This window comes from Lemur catta, chromosome 13, assembly GCF_020740605.2.
Source record: "Lemur catta isolate mLemCat1 chromosome 13, mLemCat1.pri, whole genome shotgun sequence".
NCBI lineage: Eukaryota > Metazoa > Chordata > Mammalia > Primates > Lemuridae > Lemur > Lemur catta.
Window position 1 is genome coordinate 74,659,735 of NC_059140.1, and position 5,525 is coordinate 74,665,259.

Consider the following 5,525-nt stretch of genomic DNA (forward strand, 5'->3'; position numbering starts at 1 on the left):
GGTCTCGTGATAACACATCAGTTGGGAATCCCTCACTGAGGTAAAGTGGAACATTCTAGAAAAGGACACAAACGACTCTCAACATCTGAGCAACCCACTTCCTTTCTCTGCCTGACCTCCCCCATTTAATTTCTCACTAATAGCCCCGCCACATGGGAAGAACGAAAGCAGGGAACTCATGGAAGGAGGGACTTTGAAACAATGAGGTGAGGTTCAGGCATTAGCGTGGCCCCATTAACCCAGGTGCTTGAAAGGGAGGTGGAGAGGATGAATCACAGAAGGTCACTGGAGCTCTTTTTCTCTCAGCAGGCATCCCCTGCACACACGCACACATGCACACGCACACACCCTTTCTCCTGACCCCTTTCCCAGCCTTCTTCTGAAGCTGAAATTACGAGAATCATGCAACCATATGGCGTCAATCACAGCAGCCAGTGCCCCTTTAATACAGCACTGGCTGATGCACTGGCAAGTTTAAATATAATTGGGGAGTGTTTCAGTCCATTCGGGCTGTTGTAACAAAATACCATAGATTGTGTGGCTTACAGACAACAGAACTTTATTCCTCACAGTTCGAGAGGCTGGAAGTCCAAGACCAGTGCACTGGCAGAGTGAGTGTCTGGCGAGGGCTGCGTCCTGGTGCATAGAGGGTGCGTCTCGCTGTGTCCTCGCTTGGTGGAAGGAGTAAATGGGCTCCCCTTGGGCCTATTTTATAAGGGCACTAATCCCATTCACAAGGACTCTGTCTTTATGACCTAATTGCCTCTCAAAAGGCCCCATCTCCTAATACCACCACCTTGGGGGTTGAGATTTCCACATAGGGATTTTGGAGGGACACAAACATTCACACCATAGCACAGAGAGATTATGTGATTGGTGGGGCATGGCCTCCTGGTTGCAGGTAAGAATAGAAATTTCCAGACAGTTGCTGTGGCCACATTCTGGTTGCTATAGCACTGATGTTGAAGACCCAAATGTATAGGCACTAAACTAAGTAATCGTACATCAAATAAATGTTCCTTCTTTTGTCCTCTTGTTGATTGGCTGAGTGCCTGTGTATTAATTTAAATTCTGAGAAGGCTTGTACTTCATTATGTTTATGCAGTGGTACTTAATAGCAAGTCCATTTTGCAGCAACTTTCTCAGCTTATTAAGGTCAATTTCCATTAAAATTTGTTTCTAAAAATTATCAAAAGAGAGATGGAGTTGTTGCTTTTCTTTAGATAGACCACCTGATTTTCTTAAAGCCCATCCTAATTTCTTTTAGGCTAAGTAAGACTGTGCCAATTTGCAGAGCTGCAGTCAATTTTAATAAATCTGCTTCATACAGACAATATGTGCTACCTATCAGCACGGCATCTAAGTGCTTAGCAAGGATAACAAGAAAAAAAGAAGATAAACTTCTCTTGGGACTGTGGTCTATTAGTGTGTCAAGCCAAATTTTTAATTTGGAGAGCAATTCTGCAGAAATGAACAGAAACTCCTCTCTAAACATTTTAATAAAAATAACCCCCCGAGCCAATGTGCAATTGAGTGCATTGCTTTCTAGTAATTTCATTTATACAATAGCTCCACAAGCTGTTTCTCTCTCCATATTCAGATAACCCTGGCCTCTAGGGTGACTGTAAAAATGATATTTTAATAATGTGCCACATCTGTGATCAGAAATACTTGAAACACTCTCACGATCATATGGTAACAAGCTTCAGAGAACTATTTTCTGGATTTCAGCAGGATCGGTTTATTGCTTGTGGTAACTTTCATTGGCACATTTTGCAATATTATCTTCAAGAAATCATACCTAAGGATGAGTGCTTAGGAAGAGGTCCGGTCTTTATTTCAGCTGGGAGGCCTCGCCAGCTCCCAAGGAACTTACAGATCATTGCTGTCCTACAGGAATATAATTCGAGCTGCATATGTCATTTGAATTTTTCTAGTAGCCACATCAAAAGCACAAGGAAACACATGAGATTAATTCTAATAATGAATTTTATTTAACATTGTATCCACAGTGATTACCATTTTAATGTGTAATTAGTATAAAAACATTATTAATGAGATGTTTTTCTTTTTTTTTGTATTAAGTCTTCAAAATCCAGTGTGCATTTTACATTTACAGCACAGCTCAGTCCAGCAGAGCCACACTTGCTTGCTCAGGAGCTGCTGTATTGGGTAGTGCAGCTCTAGAGCAAAAATCTCCTGAGGGCCGGCGGTAGTGGCCCACCCCTGTAATCCCAGCACTTTGGGAGCCTGAGGTGAGAGGATCACTTGAGGCCAGGAGTTCAAGACCAGCCTAGGCAGCATAGTCAGACCCCATCCCTAAGGAAAAAAAAAAAAAGTCTCTTGAAAGAGTGGTCTGCAACCTTCTGCATCAAGAAAAATCTGAGCATCTTAAGAAAAATATTAATTCCTAGGCCTTATTCCTGACATACATATCTGGGGATAGTGCTAAAGAATTTGCATTTTTTAAAACAAGTTCCATAGCTGATGCTTTGCTTGCTAAAATTCGAGAACATTTTTCAGGCTCCCTGTCCCAAATTTGCTTATAGCCTGTAGCCAGCACCACCACAACCACCATATGCCCCACCATGTGGTCACACAGACATGTAGACACAATCGTATCACCCAGTTCCTCCTTTCATACATTCATCACATATTTATTGGGCATTGATTGCACGTCTAGCCTAACAAAACAGGAAAAGCCCCTGACCCTTGGAAGCTTACGTTCTAGTGGAGGAGGCAGACGATGAACAAGCAAAAGGGCAAACAAATGACCTAAATTTCAGGTGGGACTAGTACAGAGAAGAGAAGTCAGACAAGGATAGGAGACAGTGGGGCAGAGGAGCGCAGGTGTGGCGCGGTCGGGGAGGTGTGGCGAGGTTGGGGAGGTCTCGGAGACGAGACACAGGTTGGCGGCAGACACAGAGGAGAAGGAGAGGGGCCTGCGGGGGTCTGAGGAGAGCTCTGCGTTGGAGGCTGGGCCTTCAGAGGCTCCCAGGTGGGAGCAGCACCGAGGGCAGTGTGGCTCCAGCCTGCTGGAGACGGGGAAAGAGAGGTGGGACTGGATCTGATGGCACAGGGCCAGCACGGCCGTGACAAGGTGTGTGGGGCTTATCCCGAGAGCGGTGAGATTCCCTGGTGGGTTTAAGCAAGGGCATGTGGCACAACGTCAGATGGAGGTAGCAGGTGTTCACGTGGAGAAATTTGTCCATACACACCTACGTCCTACCCTGCTTCTGCCCCAGGAACCCCCAATATCACATCCACTCAGCTCCTTTTGGCTCTTTGGAAACTGGAAGACCAGTGATGTGGGCAGAATCTTAACATGGCCCCCCATTTCCCACCCGCCCACCGTTGGATCCCCTCCCCTGGAGTGTGAGCAGGACCTGGAACATGATTTCACTCCTTTCACTATGCTGTAAGGTAAAGGTGAGGGGACTTTGCAGATGGAATTAAGGTCCCTAATCAGTTGACTTTAAGCTCACTCTGGGTGGGCCTGGCCTCATCAGGTGAGCCCTTACAAGGGGGTCTAGAGGTCACAGAAAAAGCACCAGTGATGCTCTCCCGTTGGCCTTAAAGACATAAGTGCCCAGGTTATGGAGAAAGCTGTGTCAGCGTAAGGGCTTCTAGGGGCTGAGGCTGTGGGCTTTGGCCCTACAGCTGCAAAGGCCTGAGTTCCACCCGCACCCAGGGAGCTGGAAGAGAATCCTGAGCTTCAGCTGGGATCGCGCCGCTGGCGGGCACCTGTTTACAGCCTGTCAGACCAGGAGCGGAGGACCCTGCTAGGCCGCGAGGATCTCTGACTCCTGAAAACTGTCGGATGGCAAATGTATATTGTTCTGGGCCCCTAAGTTTGCAGAAATTTGTCATGCCGCAAAGAAAACGAGTTCCTTAAGATAGTAATAATGGCTAACTTCTATTCAGCGCTTATAAATATTTTCAGTTGCTTCACCTCATTATTTCTCACAAGGACCCCGTGAGCTTGGCACTATTATTATCCCAATTAACACATGGGAAACTGGGGTCAGGGAGAAGGCTCGGAACTGAGGGTGGCTGCGACAGGGGTTCGGCCCACGTCTGGAACTCTAAAGACAGAGTCTGACCATTACTCAGTGCTGCCTCCAACGGGGCCAGGGGTCCCTCATCAGGAATTCTGCACCTGAGACCCTCCTCTTCATCATTATGAAGGCTGCTCTGCCCGCCCCCCAGTGCCCTCAGCCACGCGCTCTCCCCCACCCCAGGCCCCGCCGAGCAGAGCCTCCGATGGGCCGCCACGTTTCCCTCCCTGCCCTCTCGAGGTAGGGTGCCCGTGGTCAGTCTGGACACCATGGCCTCCGTGAGCTAAGATGTCCCCGGCTCCACTAGGCGTCTTCTGGCCGAGCCCACTCCTGGGGTGGCTGATTCAGCCTGGGTTTCCCAGAACCATCCCAGTTTTAAAACCAAAAGCCCCCTATCCCAGGAAACCCCTCAGTCCCGGCAAATTGGGAAGATTGGTCACCCTGCCACCTCTAAACCAAGCCCAGGCATGTGAGCCCTGGGGACCCCTTTCGTGCTGCAACTTGCCATGCCTTCTCTGTCACCAAGAAGAAAAAGAAATGCCCAGCTTGGATGGAAGAGCCCTGCTCTGTAGAGAGAATTCAGAGCAGAGATGACTGTCATGAAGCCAAGAAGCTCCTGTCGATGGGGTCTGGCAGCCCAAGCCCAGAAGGGGCTTCAGCCTAGACCATCAGACTGGCCTGGGAAGCCAGGGCCACCTGGGGCCTTTCCCTTGAATTGAGAGATCCTCCTGCCTGAGCATCACATGAGGCACACTGACTCGGACCCCAGACCACGCAAGGCTCCGTGCTCTGTCAGCTCTGCTCCCCACACGGGCAACCCAGGGAGAGCTGGAGGAGGCTCCACACCCTTCCTAAGCTTGTGATCATCACGACACTCACCTGGGGGATGAGGGGACCCACCTGCTGCTGGTTGCCTCCATTGAGAGCTCAGTCCTGATGATGTTGACTCCCCTAAAAGAGCTGCCTTCTCTGTTGGGTGTCCTGGACTCTTAACGACACCCTGCTGTCTTCCAACTTGTGCTCTTTGTGCCAAGTGGCACCCAGTGTGACAGTAGCTGGATCACTACAAATCTGCCCACAATATCAGAAAGGGCTCAAATCACATATTTTATTAAATACAACCAGCTGGTGATTCATGAGCCCATTTATTCATTTGTTCAACCAGTATTTGGGGGCACCTACCATGGCCCCCATTATCTCAGGCTCTCACAGGGACTTGCAGCACATTTTAAACTGCATGGCACAGTAAGTGCTGGGCACGATGCTGGCATATAAAGATACCAACTTAGTCTACACAGGTGTAGCTGGGGGGCAGTGCATGGTCAGTAAAAGACCCCTAAGGAGTTTGTCCATAGGAAAGGTAACGTATATTTATTATCAACATTTAGGTTGAGGGAAACACACTAGTTGCATGTGACTAAAGAGATACACCCACAATAACCTCACAACCCACAAAACACTCAACCA